Genomic DNA, 27529 nt, shown 5'->3' with positions numbered 1-27529 from the left:
AGTATAAAATATTCACAAACGAACAGAAACTAAGAGAGTTTGCAAAAAATAATTCACTTTTACAGGAAATATTAAAGAAAGCCTTAGAACCAGAAATAAAAAGACAGGAGAGAGAGGCCTGAAGGAGAATATAGAAGGAAGAATAGAGAAAGGACAACCAAAAGAGTAAAATGACAGACAAAAATATGATATGATATATGAAAACCAAAGAATAAAATGGTGGAAGTAAATAGCGCATCTACAGTAATATCATTGAATGTGAATGGATTAAACTCCCCAATCAAAAGATACAGTCTGGGATGCAGATGTGGCTCAAGCTATTAAGCTCCCACCTTTCATATGGGAGGTCCCAGGTTTGGTTCCCAGTGCTTCCTGGAGAGGACAAGCAAGACAGTGAGCTGGCATGGTGGGCAGGCACAGCAAGCTGACACAAGGAGATGCAAAGAGGTAAGACAATGAAAGACACAACAAAGCAGGGAGCTGAGGTGGCTCAGGCAACTGAGTGCCTCTCTCCCACATGGGAGGTCCCAGGTTCAGTTCCCGGTGCTTCCTAAAGAAAACACAAGCAGACACAGAGAGCACACAGCAAATGGACCCAGAGAGCAGACAGTAAGTGCAAACAACACGGGGAGAGATAAATAAATAAAAGAAATCTTTAAAAAAAAAGATATAGTGTAACAGAATGGATAAAAAAACATGAGCCATGCATATATTGCTTACAAGAAACTTACCTTAGACTCAGGGATACAAACCTGATGAAAGTGAAAGATTGGAAAAAGATACTCAACGCACATAGTAACCAAAAAGAGCAAGGGAGGGAAGCGGATATAGCTCAACTAACAGAGCATCTGCCTACCATATAGGAGGTTCAGGGTTCAAACCCAGGGCCTCCTGGCCCATGTGGTGAGCTGGCCCATGCTCAGTGCATGCACTCAAGGAGTGCCAGCCCACGCAGGGGTATCCCCCGCATAGGGGAGCCCCATGGGCAAAGAGTGCGCCCCATAAGAAAAGCCTCCTCATGTGAAAAAAGTGCAGCCTGCCCAGGAGTGGCACCACACACACGGAGAGCTGACGCAGCAAGATGACACAACAAAAAAGAGACAAAGATTCCTGGTGCTGCTGAGAATGCAAGCAGACACAGAAGAACACACAGCAAATGGACATGAGAGAGTAGAAAATGGGGAGGAGGGAGTAAGAGGAGAGAAATAAATAAAAGAAATCTTTAAAAAAAAAAAAAAAAGGATAGCTATACTAATATCAGACAAAACATTTTAAATGCAAAAAAGTTATAAGAGAAACAGAAAGCCATTATATATTAATAAAAGGAACAATCCACCAGGAAGATAACAGTTATATTTATGCACCTAACCAGGGTACCCCAAAATACATGACACAAACTCTGGCAAAACTGAAGGGTGAAATAGACATCTCTACAATAATCCCTGTAGACTTCAACACCCCACTAATATCATTAAATAGAACAACTAGACAGAAGATAAACAAGGAAACAGAGAACTTGAGCAATATGATATACAAGTCAGACCTAACAGACATATACAGAACACTGCACCCAAACTCAGCAGGTTATACATTCTTCTCAAGTGTCCATGGGTCTTTCTCCAGGAAAGACCACATGTTAGGTCACAATGCTCTCAATAATTATAAAAAGACTGAAATTACACAAAGCATCTTCTCAGATCATAATGGAAGGAAATTGGAAATCAATAATTGGAAAAAAGTAAATTTGCAAATGTGTGGAGGCTGAGCAACACAGTCCCAAATAATCAGTGGGTCAAAGAAGAAATTGCAAATGAAATCAGTAAATATATGCGGACAAATGAAAACAAGGACACAACTTATCAAAAGTTATGGGATACAACAAAGGCTCTTAAAAGGGAAATTTATAGCCCAAAACACATTACATATTAAAAAAGAAGAAAGAGCTAAACTCAAAAGACTTAACTGAACTAGAGAAACTAAAATAAGAACAGGAAACTAATTCCAAAGCAAGCAGAAGGAAAAAAATAATAAAGATTAGAGCAGAAATAAAAGAAATTGAGAATAAAAAAAAATAGAGAAAATCAACAAAACCAAAAGCTGATTCTTTCAGAAGATCAATAAAATTGACAAACCCCTAACTAGACTAACAAAGAAAAAGAGAAGATGCAAATAAATACAATCAGAAATGAAAGGGAGGAAGTTAAAACTGACCCCACAGAAATAAAAAGGATCATTAAGAGGATGATATGAGAAACTGCATGCCAACAAACTAGACAACCTAGATGAAATGGACAAATCCCTAGAAATACACAAACAACCTACACTGATGATACAGGAAATACAAGAACTTAAACCAGTCACATTTAAAGAGATTGAATCTGTCATCAACAATCTCCCAGCAAAGAAAAGTCCAAGACCAGATAACTTCACAGGTGAATTCTACCAAGCATATCGAAAAGAATTAACACCAATCCTGTTTAAACTCTTCCAAAAATTGAACAGGATGGAAAATAACCCAACACATTTTATGAAGCCAACATCACCCTAATACCAAAGCCAGATAAAGATACTACAAGAAGGCGCGGATTTGGCCCAGTGGTTAGGGCGTCTGTCTACCACATGGGAGGTCCACGGTTCAAACCCCATGTGGAGCTGGCCCATGCGCAGTGCTGATGCACGGAGGAGTGCCGTGCCACACAGGGGTGTCCCCTGCGTAGGGGAGCCCCATGCACAAGGAGTGCGCCCCATAAGGAGAGCCGCCCAGCACGACAGGAAGTGCAGCCTGCCCAGGAATGGCGCCACCCACACAGAGAGCTGACACAACAAGATGACACAACCAAAAGAAACACAGATTCCTGTGCTGCTGATAACAACAGAAGCGGACAAAGAAGACACAGCAAATAGACACAGAGAACAGACAACCGGGGCAGCGGGGGAAGGGGAGAGAAATAAATAAATAAATCTTAAAAAAAAAAAAAAAGATACTACAAGAAAATAACATTACAGACCAAACTTTCTAATGGAGATAAATGCAAAAATTCTCAACAAAATAAATTACAAATCAAATATAACAGCTTATCAAAAGACTTATTAGAGAAGCGGATGTAGCTCAAGTGATAGGGCCTCTGCCTACCATATGGGAGGACCCAGGTTCAATCCCTGGGGCCTCCTGGTGAAAATGAAAAAGAGAAAGCATGCCCACTCAGCAAGCCAGTGCTTGCATGGCGAGTTGAGTGCCCATGCAAGGTGAGCCAAGTGCCCATGCGATGAACCAGTGCCCATCCAAGTGAGCACAAAGCAAAATGATGACACAACAAAAGAGACGAGGGGGAGAATCATGGTGAAATTTAGCAGAAGCCAGGAACTGAGGTGGCACGATTGACAGGGAACCTCTCTCCCCATCAGAGGTCCCCAGGATCAAATTCTGGTGAATCCTAGCAAAGAAAGATGAGAAAAGAAGACAAAAAGAGAAATAGATACAGAAGACCACACAGTGAATAGACAGAGACAGCAAAAACAGCAGTGCAGGGGAGGGGGAAGGAAAAAAAAAGTTAAAAAAAAAAAAAACTTATATACATCACAACCAAGTGGGATTTATTCCTGGTATGCAAGACTGGTTCAACATAAGAAAATCAATGTGGTACACAACATTAACAAATTGAAGGAAAAAAACACATCATCTCAATCGACACAGAAAAGACTTGTAATAAAATGCAACATCCTTTTTTGATTAAAAAAAAAGCAATTCAAAGATAGAAGTAGAAGAAAAATTCCTCAATCTGTTAAAAGGCATATATGAAAAACCCACAGCCAACATCATACCCAATGGAGAAAGGTTGAAAGCTTTCCCTCTAAGATGCAGAACAAGACAGGGTTGACCACTGTTACCAATGTTACTCAGTATTGTACTTGAAGTTCTAGCTAGGGCAATTAGACAAGAAAAAAAAAATTAAAGGCATCCAAACAGGAAAAGAGGAAGTAAAACTCACACTGTTTGTAGATGACATGATCCTATATTTACAAAATTCTGAAGTATCTATGACAAAGCTACTTGAGCTAATAAATGAGTTCTGCAAAGTGGCAGGATACAAGATCAACAAGCAAAAATCAGTAATGTTTTTGTACACTAGTACTGAACAATCTGAGGAGGAGATCAGGGAGAAAATTCCATTAACAACAACAAAAAGACTCAAATACCTAGGAATCAATTTAACCAAAGAACAGGACCTATATGCAGAAAACTACAAAACGATGATAAAAGAAATCAAAGAAGACCTAAGCAAAAAAAAGATATTCCGTATTCATGAACTGGAAGAATAAAAATCATGAAGATATCAATATTACCCAAACTGATTTATAGATTCAATGCAATACCAATCAAAATTCCAACAGACTACTTTACAAAATTAGAAAAGGCAATTTCCAAATTCACTTGGAAGGGAAAGTGCATCTGAATAGCCAAAAGCCTTTTAAAAAAGAAGAGCAATGTGGGAGGAATTTCACTGCCTGATCTTGAAACAGATTACAAAACTACAGTGGTCAAAACAGCATGGTATTGGCATAAAGACAGACATATTGATCAGTGGAATAGAATTAAGATCCCAGAAATAAACCCTCACCTCTCTGGCCAGCTGGTTTTCAATAAACTTACCAAAGCCATGTGTATTAGTCAGCCAAAAGGGTGCTGATGCAAAATACCAGAAATTGGTTGGTTTTATAAAGGGTATTTATTTCAGGTAGGGGCTTACAGATACCAGGCCATAAAGCATAGATTATTTCCCTCAACAAAGTCTATTTTCATGCATTGGAGCGAGATGGCTGATGACGTCTGCAAGGGTTCAGGCTTCCTAGGTTCCTCCCTTCCAGGAGGCTTCCTTTCCTCTGTGGGCTTACTTCCTAGGGCTCCAGCTTAAGGCTTCAGTACCAAACTCCAACATCAAAACTCCAACATCAAAAACCCCCAACTCTGTCCTTTGCCATGCCTTTTGTATGTGAGTCTCCACCCACCAAAGGGTGGGGACTCAACACCCTACTGGCACGAGATACTTACATAATTACTTAATCAAGTAAACCTATGAATCCAATATAATCTAATATGCCCAGAGGAAAAGATAAGTTTACAAACATATTCCAATATTTCTTTTTGGAATTCATTAATAATATCAAACTGCTACAGCATGTTACTGGGACAAAAAAAATGATCCTGGGAGATCTGGATATCCATAGCCAAAAGAATGAAAGAGGACCCCTATCTCACTCTTTATACAAGAATTAACTCAAAATGGATCAAAGAACTAAATAAAAAAGCCACGACCATAAAAGTAGTAAAAGAAAATGTCGGGGAAACATCTTAAAGTCCTTGTGGTAGGTGGTGGTTTTTTGGACCTTACATCCAAAATATGAGCAACAAAAGAAAAAGTAGGTAAATGGAACCTCCTCAAAACTGAACACTTTTGCACTTCACCAGACTCTGTCAAAGGGTAAAAAGGCAGCTGATTCAAAGGGACAAAATATTTGGAAATGACATGTCAGATAAGGGTTTAATATCCAGGATATATAAAGAGATGTTAAAACTCAACAATAAAAAGACAACCCAATTAAAAACTGGGCAAAAGACTTGAATAGACATTTGTCAAAGAAGAAACACAAATGACAAAAAAAAAAAAAAAAAAACATGAAAAAATGCTCAACATCACTAATGATTAGAGAAATGCAAATGAAAACTACAATGAGATATCATTTCACACCTCTCAGAAAGGACACTATTAAAAAGACAGAGAGGGAAACGGACTTTGGCCCAGTGGTTAGGGCGTCCGTCTACCATATGGGAGGTCCGCGGTTCAAACCCCGGGCCTCCTTGACCCATGTGGAGCTGGCCATGCGCAGCGCTGACGCACGCAAGGAGTGCCGTGCCACGCAAGGGTGTCCCCCGCGTGGGGGAGCCCCACGCACAAGGAGTGCGCCCGTGAGGAAAAGCCGCCCAGCGTGAAAAGAAAGGGCAGCCTGCCCAGGAATGGCGCCGCCCACACTTCCCGGGCCGCTGACGACAACAGAAGCGGACAAAGAAACAAGACGCAGCAAATAGACACCAAGAACAGACAACCAGGGGAGGGGGGGGAATTAAAATAAAACAAAATAAATCTTTAAAAAAAAAAAAAAAATTAAAAAGACAGAGAACTACAATTCTGGAGAGATGTGGAGAGATAGGAACACTTATCCTGTGTTGGTGGGAATGCAGAATGGTACAGCCACTGTGGATGACTGTTTGGCAGTTCCTAAAGAAGTTGAATATAGATTTGCCATGTGACCCAGCAATACCACTACTGGGTATATACCTAGAAGAACTGAGAGCAGTAACACAAATAGACATCTGTACACTGATGTTCATAGCAGCATCATTCAAGATTGCCAAAAGCTGGAACAACCCAGGTGTCCATCAACCGATAAATGGATAAACAAAGTGTAGTGTATTCACATGATGGAATTTATGCAGTTGTAAGAAAAAATAAAGTCGTAAACAAAATGACAACAAGGATGAACCTGGAGGACATTATGTTGAGCAAAGCAAGCCAGATACAAAAGGACAAATACCGTATGATTGCACTGCTATGAGCCAAATACATTGTGAAACATATTGTATGATTCAAAAAAATTTTTTATATGTATCCAGAACATTTCATTGGGAAATGTATGTTTTTATTCAACTGTGTTTTCTTTTTAAGTATTGTTTATATTTTCAATTACTAAATGTACAAAATAAAGTTTTTTAAAAAAAGACTTACTAGAAAGAAAAAAAAAGCACTATCTGGATACAAGTAAAGACACCTTAGAGTTGAGGTTCTAGCGAGAACACATTAAAGTATGAAAATGCCTAGGTTTCAACAAAAGATTACAAAACACACGAAGAAACATGAATTGACAGCCCAGGCAAAGAAGAAAATTAAAGCATTAAAAACCATTATTGCTGAAGTGATAAATGCACAACTATATGATTATACCAAATACCACTGATCGTACACTTTGGGTAGATTGTACACTTTGGATGGATTGCATGCTTTATTAACATTTATCAATAAAATTGATTTAAAAAAAAGAAACCATCAATGAGGAAGACCAAACCTAGGACATACCAGATAAAGGTTTTTTTGTTTGATTTTTAAAGATTTTTATTTATTCCCCCCACCACCACTGTTGTCTGCTCTCTGTGCCCATTCACTGTGTGTTCTTTCTGTCTCTGCTTGTATTCTCATTAGGAAGCTCCAGGACCCAATCCTAGGACATTCTGGAGTGGGAGAAAGGCAATTTACTCTCTTGCGCCACCTCTGCTCCTTGTTCTGCTACGTATTCTTATTTACTCTTCTCTGTGTCTCTTGTTGCATCATCTTGCTGTGCCAGCTCTCTGCATTGGCCAGCACTCCTGTGCAGGGCGGCTTTCTTGTATGGGACAGCATTCCCACGCAGAGCAGCACTCCTGCGCAGGGTGACATTGCCTGCATGGGCCAGCACTCCACATGAGCCAGCTTGCTGCATGGGCCCGCTTGCCCTCACCAGGAGGCCCTGGGCATCAAACTCTGGACCTCCCATATAGTAGACAGGAGCCCAATTACTTGAGCCACATCCGTTTCCCAAAGGTTTTTTTAAAAGGTCCTGAATATGCTCAGAGGAAAATATGGACAAAGAATTAAAGGAAATCAGGAAAACAATAGATGAATACAAAGAGAATTATCAATAGAGAAATAGACATTATGAAAAGGAAACAAGGAGAACTAAAGACCACAATAGCAGAAATTAAAAATTCCCTAGAGGGACTGAATAGCAGCAGATTGGAGCTGGCAGAAGAAGAATCAGTGAACATGAAGATAAGACAATTGAAATTATCCAGTCCAAAAAGAAAAAAAAAAAGAAATCATCCAGCCTAAGGATCAGAAAGGAGAAAGAATGAAGAAAAGTGAACAAAGGCTGAGGAACATGTGGGGACACCATCAAGTATACCAATATATATACTGTGTGTGTCACAGAAGGAGAAGAAAGAGAAAAAAGGAGCAGAGAGTATATTCAAAGAAATAATGGCTGAAAACTTCCCAAATTTAACAAAAGACACGACTGACATCCAATATGCTCAATGAACTCCAAACAGCACAAACCCAAAGAGACCCACACTGTGACATGTTAATATCAAAACATCAAATGCCAGGGAAACGGACTTGGCCCAATGGTTAGGGAGTCCGTCTACCACATGGGAGGTCCGCGGTTCAAACCCCGGGCCTCCTTGACCCGTGTGGAGCTGGCCCATGCGCAGTGCTGATGTGCGCAAGGAGTGCCGCCCCACGCAGGGGTGTCCCCCGTGTAGGGGAGCCCCACGCACAAGGAGTGCACCCGTAAGGAGAGCCGCCCAGCACGAACGAAAAGTGCAGCCTGCCCAGGAATGGCGCCGCCCGCACTTCCTGTGCCACTGACAGACAACAGAAGCGAACAAAGAAACAAGACGCAGCAAATAGACACAGAGAACAGACAACCAAGGAGGGGTGGGGGGGATTTAAATAAATAAATAAATCTTTAAAAAAAAAAAAAAACATCAAATGCCAAAGATAGTATTCTGAAAGTCACAAGAGGGAAATGTGTTACATACAAGGCTGCCTCAGTACGATTAAATGCCAATTTTCATAAACCATGAAGACAAGAAGACAGTGGGATGACACACTTAAAGTGCTGAAAGCAAAAAATTGCCAACCAAGAATTCTATATACAGCAAAACTGTGTTTCAAAAATGAGAGAGTAAGACACTCCTAGAAAAACAAAAGCTGAGGGAGTTCATCACTACTAGCTCCTTGCAAGAGATGCCAAAGGGGTTGTGAAGGTTGAAAGGAAAGGACAACAGACAATAGACTGTCATTGCATAAAGAAATAAAGATTTGCAATTAGGGTAATGATATAGGTAAATAAATGCCAACTCTATTGTATTTTTGGTGTGTAATTCCACTTTACTTCCTACAAGATCTAAAAGACAAATGCGGAAAGTGGATTTGGCTCAACAGATAGAGCATCCCCCTACCACATGGGAGGTCCAAGATTCAAACCCAGGGCCTCCTGACCCATGTGATGAGCTGGCCCACGCACAGTGCTGATGCACGCAAAGAGTGCCGTGCATGCAGCGGTGTCCCCTGTGTAGGGGAGCCCCACGCGCAAGGAATGCACCCTGAAAGGAGAGCCGCCCAGCGTAAGAAAAGTGCAACCTGCCCAGGGTGGCACCGCACACACGGACAGCTGATGCAGCAAGATGACGCAACAAAAAGAGACAACAGATTGCCAGTGCCGCTGACAAGAATACAAGCAGACACAGAAGAACACACAGGGAATGGACACAGAGAGCAGACAACTGGGGGGGGGGGGGGAGGGGAGAGAAATAAATAAAAAATAAATCTTTTAAAAAATAAAAAATAAATGCATAAAACATAATGATAAAGCAATGGTTTGGGGCTCAAAATGTATAAATATGTAACTTGTGACTAGAACTACATAAAGGTAAAACAGAGAGGTAAAGAAACAAAATTTATGTATGTTATTGAAATTAAGATGGTATCAAACCAAACAAGATTATTCTACATTAGGGAGTTGTTAAATTTAAGCCCCATGGTAACCATAGAGAAATTATCGGAGAATATGCAAACTTATAGAAAGTAGAGTATAGGTTACCAGGGTGGGGGCAGGAGCAACAGCAAGTTAATGCAACATTAAGTGCAGGATTTGTTGGGGTAAAAAGAAAGTTCTAGTAATGAATGTGATAAATTCTATTGAATGGTATGCTTGGGAGGGTTGGGATTGTAAGATCTATGTTGTATATATTTCCACAATTTAATTTTAAAAAAGAAAGAGAAACTAAAGAGGTGACAATTAAATGCAGGACATGATACTAGATGGGATCTAGAAAGGGGGGAGAAAAGTTTCAAAAGGACATTATTGGGACATAGGAAACAATTGGAGGTTACATAAGTGAATATCATTGTTCTTAGAAAAAGTATTTGGAAGTATTATGTGTGAACCTGCTCATATATGTTCAGAAAATAGATGGATGGATTGATTGATAGATAAAATGATATGGCAAAGGCTGTAAAATGTTAGAATTGGTGGATCCGGATATCTGGGGAAATGGGGAGATATTAGGAGTTCTATGAATGGGGTATTATTTTTGCAACTATCCTGGAAGTTTGAAATTAATTAAAAATTAAAAATAAATAAATAAATAACCTCTACCATATGACCACATGAATTTGCCTCTTAATTTCAGGCATACACCACAGAAAGATATAAATCCTCACAGCCTCCCAGGTCCAATAGTATGTCAGAATTTGTAGTCACATAGACCACATTTTCTTATTAAAACAGTTAAACCCTAAATTACTGCTTTAAAATACCTGATAGCATCAGGCCTATAGTTGTTGCATCTAACAGAGCAATGGGTAATCAATAAATTGAGATCTTTTTGGGAATACAGCCAGCACTAGACAATATTTCCTATACAGAGATAAAAACTGCTGAAGTACCTCATTCATGACAGTCTCAAATACTACAGTAACCACATAACAGTAAGCATCATACAATATAAGGGCTCAAATATATCTAAATAGTATAATAGAAAATTTCAGAGATTGCCTATCCTACTGACAGGGTTCTTAGGTTCCTGGGTTTATATACAGGCATATGTTCCCTTATAATCAGCCCCCTTTAACTGAGCCAGCTGCCCTCAGATTCTGTTCATCAAAATAAAAAGTTTTCACTAGGATGGAAGACAACTACAGGTATATAAAATAAAATTAAATCAAGCTTTGCCCAAGTCCAGAAATACATTTTATTTTCAAATCCTTCAATTCTTGATATTTCTGATGCATCATTCTAAGTCCAATCTTTGCCTAGACAGGTTTTCTCTCTAGGGCACTTGGAAGAATTCAGAATTTTGCTTCTAATTTCTCTTTTCTATCATCAGGTGATACTGAGCAGATATGTTCTGCTGGCTTCTGATCTTTGCTGGTTTTCCACTTCTACATTATGTTGGGCTATACTCCTAACAAAGCATCTTTGACTCGAATATTTTCTTTATTCTTTATTTCCCAATGCCTACTATACCCTTTTTTAACTTTTAATTTATTGTTACATTTAAGAACCTTATTATTCCATTTCTTATAGCCAACACATCACATGTTTCTATCCATTACCAGTTATCTCTATTAGCTTGTTTTAATCTTTATTATATAAAGTCATTTATTATGTAACTGACAAATAGATATAATGCATACCAGAAAGGACAAATCATCACACAGTCTGGCAAAGTTGAAATTTACCTGACTTACACAAATACTTCCAGAATAAAAACAACCACAACTAAAAAGTCTTTACTACTTCCTGGATAACAAAGCATTTCTCTAAGAAAAATACCACTAAATATAACCATCTATAACAAACTTTGCCAGTGATACATGGACAATTTTTAATAATGGCATAATGAAAACAAGGTATGGGTAAACTGTAAAGTTCACCACCACTTCCTTGAAAAATTGTTATATAATTTTAATTAGTAGAATAACTCTTCATTTGGTGGCTACTAGATTCCTTCTTTTCTCTAAAATGTAATGAATTATGAGAATACACACAAAAATTTAAAACTATGAATGTGTTTTCAAGCCAAAATTTACTAAGGAAAGGAGAATTAAAATGCTTGTCTCCTCAATCTTTTTACACACTAGGATAGGTTGTTTTCCTGTATAAACTTAAAGACGCCAATGATTATAATATAAACCAATTAGAATTGGAAAGAATTTCATCTTAAACAATTGACAAGAGCCTCTTTTTCTGAAATATCAGTTTAATTCAGTGAAAAAAAAAACAATCAATATGGAACTATTGCTTATAATCACCAGCAATGAGAAATTGCTACTCTACTGATACAGCTAAAAAAATCATGAAATGTGTTAGCACTTGAAAGAGTACAATTTATCTACTCAAAGTTAAATCATTTTATGAAATCATGTCCCTTTTTATTTTTTTGTTTTTTTAATCACATCTCTTTTAATTATGAATAACACATTTTATTTCACATCTAAAATACAAAAGTACAGGAAGAACATCAATAATATTCTGAAAGTAGAAATGCATAAAAACATACAGACCATTATTTTACTAATCTCCAGAGCAAGATTCAGTTAAGATGCTAAAACTTACAGTTGGCTAAACTGGATCAAATATACAGGTGATAAAGGAGCTAAAAGCAAAGCCCTAGTACAGTATTTCTCCACAGTATCCTTCCTATTGGCCATCATCCCTAAACACCCTGCAGAGTCAAAAGAGTAAACAGGTTCAAGATGAGAAAAATTAAAAATTAAAATAAATACCTTGGGGGGTGGGGAGAGGGGTATATGGGATCCTCTTATATTTTTTAATGTAACATTTTGTATCATCTATGTATCTTTAAAAAAAATTTTTAATCTATTAAAAATAACTAAATATCTTGGGAATCCTAACATACAAAAAACACTTAAGCACTCATTTTCTTTTCCCCTCTGCTTTCTCTCCCCTTCTTTCCCTTGTTCATTCTGCTGGTTTTGTCCCAAATGAATTTCTTCAAGCTAGTTCTTTTTTTCCTCTTTCTCATTTTTTCGGAGTAGAGAATATTTGGAAAAACAATGTCTGAGATAGAGAAAGTATTAAAAAGAAAATCAAATGGATGATGGGAAATGGAACAGAAAGACAGACAATAGTGGGTCCCTTCTTTTTAAGTTATCCCTGTTACAAAGCCCATTAATCCTTCTCCAAATATACAATACCACAACATAAAGCTAAGACTATCAAGGAATATGTTTAAGAACTAAGACATTTCATTTTAATATTACTTATCTCTGATTAGAACTAGATAAAAAGTAATATATTTAAGCAGAAAAACAACTTCCTACTCTACAAAGTATCTTATTTTAAAATAAACACTAACTTTGCTCAAGTTCAAGGAAAAAAATTAATTTCTTACATAAATGCTGAAAGCTTCTGATGAGGCATTGGTGAATTGAAGAGACAGGAAAAAAGCTTCCTCCTTGTTTGTTGTGACAAAGAAACCCTCCTTTCCCTGCCCCAGCACAGCCTACACAAATTCCAGAAATGTTATAGGACACAGGGGCACATTATGGGGCCTGAAGGGCAGTACTTATTCAGACTCCGAGCACGCATTTGTAAGAAGGAACAAAACAGAAATCAAAAACTGGATGTGTTAATTGGCTTTGCCAAGGGGTAGATGAAACTCAAATGCAGACACAGTCACCACTGAAAGCTGTATTAGACAAAACAATCACATAACATTATAAGCATAAGTTCAAGTACTTTTACAATATGGGGGGGGGAAGAGTGATCCCTACATCAAGTCATACACAAAAATAATGAAAGAACTTGTAACAATTCCAGACCTAATAAAGATCTAAATATAAAAAGCCAAACTTAAAAAAAATAATTGGGGGAGCAGGAATATATAATAAAGTTTATTTTTAGAAAAGCTTTAGATTTCATGAAAGTTACATCAAAAGTATAAGAGGAGAGTGAAAGGCATATGACTCAAGCAGTTGGGCGCCCACCTACCACATGGGAGGTCCCATGTTCAGTTCCCAGTGCCTCCTAAAAAAACAAAAACAACAAGTGAAACAAACAAAAAACCAACTCAAGTAAGCTGATGTGGCTCAGTGGTATAGCGCCAGTTTCCTACATATAAGGTCCCGGGTTCAATCCCCAGCCCCCAATATCTCCAAAAAAACAAAAAGTATAGGTGAGTTCCATATAATCCACCCACTAACCCTCCTACATTTCCCTCTGTTAATAACATCTTACTTAGTATGGTACATTTCTTTTTTTTTTTTTTAAGATTTATTTTATTTATTTAATTCCTCCCCTCCCCCCGTTGTCTGTTCTCTGTGTCTATTTGCTGCATCTTGTTTCTTTGTCCGCTTCTGTTGTCAGTCAGCGGCAAGGGAAGTGTGGGCGGCGCCATTCCTGGGCAGGCTGCACTTTTCTTTCACACTGGGCGGCTCTCCTTACGGGTGCACTCCTTGCACGTGGGGCTCCCCTACACGAGGGACACCCCTGCGTGGCGTGGCACTCCTTGCACACATCAGCACTGCGCATGGGCCAGCTCCACACAGGTCAAGGAGGCCCGGGGTTTGAACCGTGGACCTCCCATGTGGTAGACGGATGCCCTAAACACAGGGCCAAGTCCGCTTCCCAGTATGGTACATTTCTTACAATTGATGAACCAATATTGAAGCATTGCTACTAGCCAAGGTCTATAGTTTACAATATGGTTTACACTTTGAACTGTACAGTATATAGGTTTTGACAAAATGTATAATAGCCTGTATCTGCCATTGTAATATCATGCAGAACCATTCCAATGCCCTAAAAATGCCCTATGTTCCACCTGTTCTTCCCCCACCTCCACTCCACTCAGAACCACTAGTAACCACTATCTTTACATCATTGTTAAAAGTTCTTCCATTACTATAACAATAATACTAAGTCTACTTTGGCCCATGATTGCATTCCCCTCTTATATTTGATCATTCCTCAATTTTTTTCCTTAAACAAATCAATTTTATCGATACATATTAATCAAGCAAACTATTCATCCAAAAAGTACAATCTACAGTATGTAGTAAAATCACATAGTTGTGCATTCATCACACCAATCATTAGAGCATTTTCATTATTTCAATAATGTAACAGTTTAATATTATTAATGAATTCCAAAAAGAAATATCGGATTATGCTTGTAATCTGAGCTGTACCTGGGCATGATTGAGTTATGATTCAGGCATTGAGTCCCCACCCCTTAGGGACTCACAGATAAAAGGCATGGCAAAGAACAGAGTTGAGGGTTTCTGATGTTGGAGTTTGATGCTGAAGACTTAAGCTGGAGCCCCGGGAAGTCAGCTTGTAGAGGAAAGAGAAGCCAGATCCAGGAAGAAAGGAACTTTGAACCCAGAGAAAAGCAAGCCCCAGGAATGTAGGAACCCAGGAAGCCTGAACCCTTACAGGTGTCAGCAGCCATCTGGCTCCAAATAGACTTTGGTGGGGGAAGTAACTTATGCTTTATGGTCTGGTATCTGTAAGCTCCTACCCCAAATAAATACCCTTTATAAAAACCAACCAATTTCTGGTATTTTGCATCAGCACCCCTTTGGCTGTCTAATACAAATAAAAATAATTTTTAAAAAAAGAAAATTCTTTACCTCTCAATCTCTCTATGCTTCACCTGCTGTACATAGCTGCTATTTCTGGCTATTCTTACACAGTTATTTATTATTGTGTAAGCAGTTTTACTGAGATATATTCATGTGCCATACAATATATCCAAAGTGTATAATCAACGGCTTTTCGTATAATCACAATGTTGTGAATTCATCACCAGAAAAAAATTTATAATTTCATTATTCCAAAAAGAAAAATTCCACAACCCTTAGCAGTTCTTCCCCAGCCCTACATAACCACTAATCTAATTTCATCTTTATAAATTGATTTATACTTGCATTTTAAATAAATGGAAATATACAATAGTAGAACTTGGTGTCTGGTTTCTTTCACTTAGCATAATGTGGCATTATTTTGTCTGCTATAACATCTTCTAAGAAACATTTGTTCAGCTTCAAAGAAAAAGTCTTATATATGCAATTTTACTATGCTATACAGTACCATGTTACATTTTTTAGCTTTCCATTTAGCAATATATAAAATCTTAGATTTTCACTTTAAACCACTTTCATACCCACATAATAGCATGCAAGTTACAAACATTATTTGAATGTAACATTAAAAAAATAAAGACCAAAAAAAAAGCATTTACTGGAAAAAAAAAAGTTACAAACATTATGTTGGGCTTTCACCTTTTCTATTCATTTCCAGTGTACATCCTTTTCACCAATTCTGTACAACTTAACCTTCACCTTTCCATTCCTAAAGTCATTCTATTTTCTGGTGACCCATATGCAAGTTATTAATTCCATGAGATTACACAATATATTTAGTTCATATTAGCACAATCATACAGTATTTGTCCTTTTGTGTCTGGCTTGCTTCACTCAACAAAATGTCCTCCAGGATCATTCATGTTGTTACATGCCTTACAACTTCATTTTTTCCTACAGCAGCATAAGAATCCATCATGTGAAAATACCACAGTATGTTTATTCATTCATTGGTTAATGGACATCTGAGTTGATTCCAACTTTTGCCAATCGTGAATAATGCCACTATGAACATCAGTGTACAGGTGTCTATTCACATCACTGCTCTCAGTTCTTCTGGGTATATACCCAGTAGTGGTATTGGCAGGTCACATGGCAAATCTATATTCGACTTCTTTAGGAACTAACAGTCTTCCACAGTGGCTGACCATTCTATAGTCCCACCAGCAGAGAATAAGTGTTCCTATCTCTCTACATCCTCTCCAACACTTGTAGTTCTGTCTTTTTAATAGTGGCCGTTCTGATAGGTGTAAAACAATACCTCATTGTAGTTTTGATTTGAATTTCCCTAATGGCTAGGGATGTTGAACATTTTTTCATAGATTTTTTTTTTTCCAATTTGTAGTTCTTCTTTGGCAAATGTCTATTCAAGTCTTTTGCCCATGTTTTAATCGGGTTGTCTGTCTTTTTATTGTTGCAATGCACCATCTCTTTACATATAATAGATACTAAACCCTTAACAGACATGTCATTTCTAAGTTTTTTCTTCCATTGAGATGACTACCTTTTTACCCTTTTGACAAAGTCCTGTGAGATGCAGAAGTATTTAATTTTGAGGAGGTCCCATTTATCTATTTTTTCTTTTGTTGCTCATGCTTAGGGTGTAAGGTCCAAGAAACCATCACCTACCACAAGGACTTTAAGATATTTCCCAACATTTTCTTTTACTACTTTTATGGTCCTGGCTTTTACATTTAGGCCCTTGATCCATTTTGAGTTGATTCTTGTTTCAGGAATGAGATAGGGGTCCTCTTTCATTCTTTTGGCTATAGATACGCAGTTCTTCCAGGACCATTTGTTGAAGAAACTGTTTTTTAAGTTTCATGCCTTTGGTAAGTCTATTGAAAAGTCAGGTGGCTGGAGAGGTGAGGGTTTATTTCTGGACTCTCAATTCTATTCTATCTTTATGTCAATACCATGCTGTTTTGACCTCCGTAGCTTTGTAAAATGTTTCAAGGTCAGGGAGTAAAATTCCTCCCACATTGCTCTTCTTTTTAGAATGCTTTTGGATATTCAAGTGCACTTTTTCTTACAAACATATTTGGTAATTGCCTTTTCTAATTCTGTAAAGTAGGGCCTTGGAATTTCAACTGGTAATGCACTGAATCTATAAATCAGTTTGGATAGGATTGACATCTCAATATTTAGGCTTCTAATCTATGAACACAGAATCTCTTTCCATTTGTTTAGGTCTTCTTTGATTTCTTCTAGCACTGTTTTGTAGTTTAGTGCAAATAGTCCCTATACTTCTTTGGTTAAAGTGATTCCTAGGTATTTGAGTCTTTTTGTGCTATTATAAATGGAATTTTTTTCCTAATTTCATTCTCAGATGTTCAATACAATGTATAGAAGACATTACTGAGTTTTATAAGTTGATCTAGTATCCTGCACTTTCCTGAACTCATTTATTAGCTCAAGCAGATTTGTCATAGACATTTCAGAATTTTCTAAATATAGGATCATGTCATCTGCAAATAGTGACTTTTACATCATTTTTTCCTATTGGGATGCCATTTTTTTTTCTTGCTAAATGGCTCTACCTAGACCTTCAAACACAATGTTGAGTAACAACGGTAAGAATGGGCATCTTTGTCTTGTTTCCAATCTAGGAAAGCTGTAGGGGAGCAGATGTACCTCAGTGGTTGAATGCCTGCTTCCCATGTACAAGTTCCTGGGTTCAATGCCTGGTACCTCCTAAAAAAAAAAATTCTTAAATTTTAAAAGAAGGAAAGCTTTCAACCTTTCCCCATTGGTTTCTATGTTCGCTGTGGGTTTTTCATATATGCCTTTTATCATATTGAAGAATTTTCCTTCAATTCCTAGCTTTCACAGTGTTTTTATCAAGAAAAGATGCTGCATTTTATTGAATGCCTTTTCTGCGTCAATCAAGATGGTCATGTGGTTTTTTGCATTCAATTTGTTAATGTGGTGTATTAAGTTAATTGATTTTATTATGTTGAACCACTCTTGTATACCAGGAATAAATCCCACTTGGTAGTGATATATAAGTTTTTTGACATGCTGCTGGATTCTATTTGCAAGTATTTTGTTGAGGATTTCTGCATCTAAGTTCATTAGAGAAACTGGTCTGTAATTTACTTGTAGTGTCTTTATCTGGCTTGCTATTAGGGTGATACTGACTTCATAAAATGTGTTGGGCAATTTTCCCTCCTCTTCAATTTTTTAGAGGAGTTTAAACAGGATTGGTGTTAATTCTTCTCAAAATACTTGGTAACATTACCTGAGAAGAAGCTGATCCTGGATTTTTCTTTGCTGGGAGATTTTTGATGACTATTCAATCTCTCTCTTTTTTTTTTTCTCTCCCCTTCTCACCCCACCCCCATAGTTGTCTGCTCTCTGTGGCCATTCTCTGTGTGTTCTTCTGTGTCTGCTTGTATTCTTGTCAGCGGCACCGGCAATCTGTGTCTCTTTTTGTTGCGTCATCTTCCTGCGTCAGCTCTCCGTATATGTGGCACCACTCCTGGGCAGGCTGCACTTTTTTTCACGCTGGGTGGCTCTCCTTACGGGGCACACTCCTTGCGCGTGGGGTTCCCCTATGCAGGGGACACCCCTACGTGGCACAGCACTCCTTGCGTGCATCAGCACTGCGCATGGGCCAGCTCTACACGGGTCAAGGAGGCCCGGGGTTTGAACCACGGACCTCCTATGTGGTAGGCGGATGCCCTATCCATTGGGCCAAGTCTGCTTCCCTGTTCAACCTCTTTAAATGTGACTGTGTTAAATTCTTATAATTCCTGTAGCATCAGTGAAGGTTGTTTGTGCATTTTTAGGAATTTGTCCATTTCATCTAGGTTGTCTAGTTTGTTGGCATACAGCTTCTAATAATATCCTCCTATATAACTTTTTTATTTATGTGGGGTCAATTATAACTTCGCCATTTTCGTGTCTGATTTTACTTATTCTCATCTTCTCACTTTATTCTATGTTAGTCTATCTGGGGGGTTTTCAATTTTAGTGACATTCTCAAAGAACTAGCTTTTGATTTTGTTTATTTTCTCTATTTTTTGTTGTTGTTTGCAATTTCATTTATTTCTGCTCTCATCTTTATTATTTCTTTTCTTCTGATAACTTTGGGAATGGTTTGCTGTTCTTTTCCTTGTTTCTCCAGTTCAATTAGATCTTTGATTTTGGCTCTTTCTTCATTTTAAAATACAATTTAAGGCTATAAATTTCCCATTCAAGACTGCCTTCACTGTATCCCATTAGTTTTGATAAGTTGTGTTCTCTTTTTCATCCACTTCAATATATTAAGTTCATTTCCAATTTCTTCTTGGATCCACTGATTATTTAGAAGTGTGTTTATCAGCTTCCACACATTTGCAAATTTACCTCTTTCCTGTCTAATACTGATTTGCAACTTCATTCCACTATGATCTGAAAAGGTGCTTTGTATAATTTCAATCTTTTTATATTTATTGTTGTAGGAGTTTGATTTGGTTATGAATTCCAAAAATATATACTGGATTATGTTTTTAATCTGGTCTGTACCTGGGCATGATTAAATTATGATTAGGGCTTTGATTGGGCCACATAATTAGGTGTGGGGACTCACATATAAAAGGCATGGCAAAGGACAGAGTTGAGGGTTTCCGATGTTGGAGTTTTGATGTTGGAGTCTGATGCTGAAGTCTTAAGCTGGAGCCCCAGGAAGTAAGCATACAGAGGAAAGAGAAGCAAGCCCTGGGAAGAGAGAACCTGAGCCAGGAAAAGAACACAGAGGAATAGAGACGGCTCCTTAGATACGGCAGAAACCCCAGGGAGAGAGACAGAGCCGTTCACCTGATAGTCTACAGCTGACCTTGTGGAGAAAACAGAGGCACTGAGCCCAGAGGAACCCAGGAAGCCTGAATCCTCACAGACAGCAGCAGCCATCTTGCTCCAACATGTGGAAATAGACTTTGGTGAGGGAAGTAACTTATGCTCTATGGCCTGGTAACTATAAACTCTTACCCCAAATAAATACCCTTTATAATAACCAGCCAATTTCTGGTATTTTGCATCAGCACCCCTTTGACTGACTAATACAATTGTGTCCTGCATTGTGACCCAACATGTACTCTATCCTGGAGAAAGATCCAAGGGTACTTGAGAAGAATATATAACCTGCTGAGTTTGGGTGCAGCATTCTGCATATGTATATTAGTCTAACTTGTTTTTCATATTTTTCAAGTTCTTTATTTCCTTCTTGATCTTCTGTCTAGTTGTTCTATCCAATGATGTTAGTGGGTGTTGAAGTCTCCAACAAATATTGTACAGATGTCTATTTCTCCCTTCAGTTTTGCCAGAATTAGTGTCATATATTTTTGGGGCACCCTAGTTAGGTGCATGGGTATTTATGACTGTTATATCTTCCTGGTGGATTGTTCCTTTTATTAATAAATAATGACCTTCTGTATCTCTTGTAACTTTTTTGTATTTAAAGTCTGTTTCGTCTGATATTAGTATAGCTACCCCTGCTCTTTTTTGGTTACTATTTGCATGGAGTATCTTTTTCGAACCTTTCACTTTCAGCCAGTTTGTATCTCTGGGTCTAAGGTAAGTCTCCTGTAGGCAACATAAGAATAGTCCTTTTTTTTTTTATCTATTCTGTCAGCCTACATCTTTTGATTGGAGAGTTTAATCCATTCACATTTAATATTATTGTAAATGCATTATTTATGTCCACCATTTTATTCTTTGGTTTTATGTCATACCTTCTTTTCGTCTGTCTTTTTACTCTTTTGGTTATTCTTTCTGCTATTCTTTCATCTATACTCTCCTGCAAGCCTCTCTCTCCTTTTTCTTTCAGATTGTAAGATTTCCTTTAACATTTCCTTCAAAGTTGGATTCTTTTTTTACAAATTCTCTTAGTTTTTGTTTATGTGTGAATATTCTGAACTAACCTTCATATTTGAAGGACAATTTTGCTGGATAAAACAGTATCAGCTGGCACTTTTTCTCCTTCAGTATTCTAATTGTATCATACCATTGTCTTCTTGCCTTCATGGTTTCTGAAGAGAAATCAGTGCTATGTCTTACTGGGCATCCCTTGTATGTGATGGTTTGCTTCTCTCTTGCTCCTCTGAGAATTTTTCTCTTTATCTTTGACATGTGACATTCTGAGTAGTATGTGTCTTGGAGTAGGTCTATTCGAATTTATTCTGATTGGGGTACGATGTGCTACTTGAACATATATGTTCATTTCTTTTGTGAGAGTTGGGAAATTTTCAGCTATTATTTCCTCGAATACTCTTTCTGCCCCTTTTCCTTTCTCTTCTCCTTCTGGAACTCCCATGACACGTATATTGTTGTATTTCATGTTGTCATTCAACTCTCTGAGTCCCTGTTCAATTTTTTTCATTCTTTTCTCTCTTCAATTTCAGCTGTTCTGTCTTTGGTACCACTTATTCTTTTTTCTATCATTTGAAGTTTACTGTTGTATGGCTCTAATGTGTTTTTTATCTCACCTACTGTGTCTTTCATTTCTATGAGCCCTATTACTTTTCTGTTCAGGATTTCAAATTCTTCTTTGTACTCACTCAAAGTTTTCTTGATGTTACTTATCTCTTTAGTCATACTGTCTTTCAACTCATTAATTTGATTTTGGAAATTTGTGCACATCTCACTAATTCTCTCAAATCCTGTGTCTCTTCTGGAGCTTTGAAATATTCCTTTTCTTGGGCCATGGCTACCATTTTCTTAGTATGGCTCATAATTTTTTGCTGATGTCTAAGCATCTGATTAGGATGTAGTTAATTCACATGCTCAATTTCTTTCTCTTTTGTAGGGATTTAGTGGCAGGAGGCTGTATGTTATAAGTGTTCCTTGACTCTTGGCTTGACCTGGATTGTTAGGATTTTCCATGCTAGTTGCTCAAAATTGGGCTCTGGACCCAGTAATTGGTTACAGACCTGCTTCCTAGGGCCTTGGGGAGAGAGGCTAGAAAGGCTTGAAAAAGCCTCTCATTGATTACAACTGAAAGTGGGAGGATTGCATCCAACATCCATGTGGAATCTGAGCCTCCTCTTGACATAGAGGTGCAATGGACACAACCAATCCAATGTCCACATAGAAGAGGTGGCATTGGATTGGGAAAAGTGGACATGGTGGCTGATGGGTATGGGGAAAGGCAGGAAGAGATGAGAGGTGGAGGCGTCTTTGGGACATGGAGCTGCCCTGGATGGTGCTTCAGAGGCAATCACCGGACATTGTAAATCCTCACAGGGCCCACTGGATGGAATGGAGGAGAGTATGGGCCATGATGTGGACCATTGACTATGAGGTGCAGAGGTGACCAAAGATGTACTTACCAAATCCAATGGATGTGTCATGATGATGGGAACGAGTGTTGCTGGGGGGGGGGGGGGGGGGGAGAGGTGGGGTGGGGGGGGGTTGAATGGGACCTCACATATATATTTTTAATGTAATATTATTACAAAATCAATTTAAAAAAAAAAAAAGCCTCTCATTTTTCATTTTCACACTTGTACTTCTTTGGTCTACCAGCAGATGGCAGTCTTTGGAGGTTCTCAGTTCAATGTCTGGTTGGAGTGTTATTTGTTGCAACACAGACTAGATCAATGTGACAGAGCATCCTGCCTAGGGACTAAGAGCCTTGTAATTCAAACGTTCTCAGAGATAGTACTCCAGCTTTCTCTGGCAGCCCCCTGCCTTCCCCCCTCCCCCCCTCCCCCCAGTCTTTAGCTCCTTTCCAGTCCCCAAGGCATCCAATGGCATGGCCCCAACTGGCCTAGAAGGGCACAGAAGACCAAATTTGTGAGTCATAAACTGAGTCAGCCTTAGGCTGTGTCCCTCTTTCTCCCCTTTCCTGGGGTAGTGGATCCCTGGGGCCCCCTTTGTCTGTAGCAACAGGCCCAGAGGCCTGAAAATTCTAAAGCGTCTTTAGTGAACTCACAGTTCTGTTGTGAGGATTCCCTTCCTTTGTCCCTTTCTCCTCTGGGCGGTGTCTAGCCTTTGCCTGATGTCCTAAACCCTAGTAGATCTTTTTCCAGGCAATTTCAGCCTGTGCTGAAATTCATTTTTCTGGAGGAAAAGAGAGTCCCATGTCTTTTTCATCTGTCATCTTCCCAGAAGTACCCATGAACAAATGTATGTTCTATACCAGGCAAAACAAACAAACAAACAAAAAACCTATGCTAAGTGAAAGAAAGCAGATACAAAGAAGTATTACATATTGTATGATTCCAATTATATAAAATGTACATATAAATCAATTTATAAAGATGGACTTAGATTACTGGTCATGGAGAGCTGGGGAAGGATAGAGGGATTGAGAGGTGAATTTATCAGTATGCCTAAAAATTGATAAGAAAAAGACATTCAAATTAATAGAAAGCTAGGCAAAAGATATGATCAAGTAATTCACAGAACATGGGGCCTACATGGGCTAGCAAATAAATGAAAAAAAGCTCAACCTCACAAGTTATCAGGGTAAAGCAAATAAAAAGCAGTAAGCTATCTTTCCTCACTGATCATGCTGACAAACTATCAGATTTAAGCAATTTATTTTTATTGCTAGTCTGCTAAGGATTATTTATTTATTTAAGATAATGTCAGTTTTCACTTTTATAAAATACTTTGTTTTTTTAGGAGATACCAGAGATTGAACCCAGGACCTCACCTCATACATGGGAAGCAAGTGCTCAACCACCAAGGTACATCTATTCCCCTCAAATGCTTTCTGCACATTTATTGATGATCATAAATTTTTCTCATTTATACAGTTAATATGGTAATTATACTGGTTAATTTTTTTAATGTCAAACTAGTTTTGCATTTCTGGAACAAGCCCAGCTTTGTTATAATGTATTACTCTTTCAATATATTGCTGAATTTTGTTTGCTAATAGTTTGCTTAGTTCTCTGTATATATATTCATAAGTGAGATTGGCCTGTAATTTTCCTTTCTTGTAAATATCTTAATTAGGTTTTGTATCAAGGTTTTGTTGGCTTTATAAAGTTAGATAAGGAATGTCTTATTTATCTATTTTCTGGTAAAGTTGCTAAGAGATTAGGGCAATTTCTTCCTTAATGTTTGCTGAAATTGGCTGGTGGAAGCCATCTGGAAGAATCTAAGTTTTCTTCGTGGGAATGTTCTAATTATATATTCAATTTATTCTGTACTATAGAACTATTCATATTTTCTATTTCTTCTTGTGTTGTTGTATATTTCTAGAATTTGCTGATTTCACCTAGATTTTCAAACTTTATTGGCATAAAATTATTGATATCATCCACTTAAGATCTTTTTAATGTCTCTAAGTTCTGTAGTGATGTCCTCCTCCTTGTTCCTGATATTGATAATCTGTGTTTTCTCTTCTTTTTAATTTATGAGTCTTATTAAAGAGTTATCAATTTTTTTAGTTTCCTAAAGGTTCCGACTTTTGGCTTTGTTGAATCTCTCTACTATATGTTGTTTATTTCATTATTTCTGTTCTTAATGTTATTTCCTTCCTTCTACTTTCTTTACTTAATTCAAGACAAAGGTGGCACTGCAAATCAGTGGGGAATGGATGATCATTTTCCTAACTAGTGCTAGGAAATTTGGATAGCTATAGAGAAAATAAAATTGACAACTCTCTCATACTATATACAAAGTCAATCCCAGGTGAATTTTTTTTATATAATATACTTTTTATTCCCAGATAAATTTTAGATCTAAAGGTGAATAGCAAAACAATAAACCTAAAAGATAAAACAGAGGAATATATTCTTGAACTCAGGATGGGGAAATATTTTTTTAAATAAGACATAAAAAAGTATTAACCAGGGAAGCGGACTTGGCCCAATGGATAGGGCATCTGCCTACCACATGGGAGGTCCACGGTTCAAACCCCGGGCCTCCTTGACCCATGTGGAGCTGGCCCCTGCGCAATGCTGATGCGCACGAGGAGTGCCCTGCCACACAGGGATGTCCCCCGTGTGGGGGAGCCCCACGCACAAGGAGTGTGCCGTGTAAGGAGAGCCGCCCAGCACGAAAGAAAGTACAGTCTGTCCAAGAATGGCACCGCACACACAGAGAGCTGACACAACAAAATGATGCAACAAAAAGAAACACAGATTCCCAGTGCCACTGATAAGGATAGAAGCAGTCACAGAAGAACACACAGCAAATGGACAGAGAGAGCAGACAACGGGGGGAAGGAGAGAGAAATAAATCTTTTTTTTAAAAAAAAAGTATTAACCATAAAGAAAAAGAGTAATACACTTTACTTTACTAAAATTAAGAACTTGTGTTCATCAAAAGACGCCATTGGAGGGAAGCAGATATGGCTCAGGCTACTGCACTCCCGCCTACCACATGGGAGTTCCGTGGTTCAGTTCCCCCTGCCTCCGAAAGAAGACAGCAAGCTGGCATGATGGGCAGGTGCGACAAGCTGACAGAACAAGATGACACAACAAGAGACACAGGAAGAAAAACATAATGAGAGACACAACAAAGCAGAGAACAGAGGTTCCGTGCCTCCTAAAGAAAACGAGCAAGACAGTGAGTTGATGCAATGGGCAGGCACAGCAGGCTGATGCAACAAGATGATGCAATGAGACACAAAAAGAAAAAACATAATGAGAGACACAACAAAGCAGGGAATGGAGGTAGCTCAAACGATTAGGAGCCTCCCTCTCACATTGGAGTCCTGGGTTCAGTTCCCCATGCCTCTTAAAGGCACAGCACACAGCAAGTGCAAAACAACGAGGGGAAAATGTGGGAGGTATGGGAGCAGGGAATATGGGAATCCCCTATATATTCTCTGTAACATTTATGTAATCAAAGTATCTTTAAAAAATAAATTTAAAAAGGGAAAGGGAAAAAAAAGAGAAAATGGGGAGAAATAAATAAATCTTTTTTAAAAAGACACCATTGGGAAGCAGATGTGGCTAAAGCAGTTGGGCACCTGTCGACCACATGGGAGGTCCCTGGATTCAGTTCCCAGTGCCTCCTAAAGAAAACGAGCAAGACAGCAAGCTGACGTGACAGGCTGGCATGGAAAGATGACGCAACAAAATGCACAATAAGGAAAACACAATGAGAGACACAACAAGCAGGGAGCATAAGTGGCTCAAACAATTGGGCACCTCCCTCCAACATGGGTGGTCCTGGGTTCAGTTCCCGGTGCCACCTAATAAAAAGAAGACAAGCAGATATAAAGAGGATACAATGAGCAGACAGAGAGCAGACAGCAAGCACAAACGAGGCAAAGAAATAAATAAAATAAATCTTTAAAAAAAAAAGACACCATTAAGAAAATGAAAAGGCAAGTCAGAGTGGGAAAGGATATCTGCAATATATATAGCCAAAAAAGGGCTCATACCTTGAATATACTAGGAATTCCTACAAATCAAGAGGAAAATTTTAAAAATCCAATAGAAAAATGGACATGAGATTTTTAAATTTCATTAAAATGATAGCCAAATGGCAAATATACTATGAAAAAATGTTCAATATAATTAGACATCAGGGAAATGCAACACACTATTATTACCCACCAGAAAGTCTAAAATTAAAGAGATTAACAATACCAAGGTTTAAAGAAAGCAACAGGCATTTTCTTATACTGATAGTGGAGTTGTAACCTGGTAAAACCATTTTGGAAAACTGTCTGGTCTTATCTACTAGTAATAAACAAAAGTTTTACCCTATGACCCAGCAATTCTATTCCATAACTTACAAGTACAGCCATATGTGCACCAAAAATCAAGTATAAGAATATTCACAGCAACATTACTTTCTAACAGCCAAAACTGGAAACAATCCAAATGTCCAGCAGAATGGTTTTAAAAAAAGGTGTGGTATAGGTAATAGAGTATTATACAAACTGGACAAAGTTCACTATGCGCACCATCATGGATGAATCTCATAAATGAGTAAATAAAATGAGTAAAATAAAATGATTGGCTATGGCTCAATCAGTTGGGCTCCCATCTACCATATGGGAGGCCCTGAGTTTGTGTCCTGGGGCCTCCTTGTGAAGGCAGGCTCGCCCGCGCGCTGCAGAGAGCTGCCAGCCCACGAGCGCCGTGGAGAGCCGACTCAGCAAGGTGACACAACAAAATGGGAGACAAGTAACAACACAGAAGAGTGCACAGCAAACAGACACGGAGAGCAGACAGCAAACAAGCCGCAAGGCGGGGGGATAAATAAAAATAAATACAGACACAGAAGAATGCACAGCAAATGGACAGAGAGAGCAGACAACATGCAAAAAGCCACGGGGGGGGGGATAAAAAAAAAAGCTATGTATGACA

At 38.3% G+C, this 27529-nt stretch overlaps 1 protein-coding gene across 5 annotated transcripts in view; it reads right to left on the bottom strand.

Annotated features, from left to right (window-relative positions):
- The window catches only part of ARHGAP19 (Rho GTPase activating protein 19), a 105858-nt gene that overhangs the window by 41269 nt on the left and 37060 nt on the right, over positions 1-27529 (bottom strand). The gene's annotated exons all lie outside the window — the stretch shown is intronic.

Source organism: Dasypus novemcinctus, chromosome 6 (assembly GCF_030445035.2).
Source record: "Dasypus novemcinctus isolate mDasNov1 chromosome 6, mDasNov1.1.hap2, whole genome shotgun sequence".
Taxonomy (NCBI): domain Eukaryota; kingdom Metazoa; phylum Chordata; class Mammalia; order Cingulata; family Dasypodidae; genus Dasypus; species Dasypus novemcinctus.
Note: the sequence above shows the minus strand (reverse complement) of the source record. Positions and strands in the feature narration are given on the sequence as shown.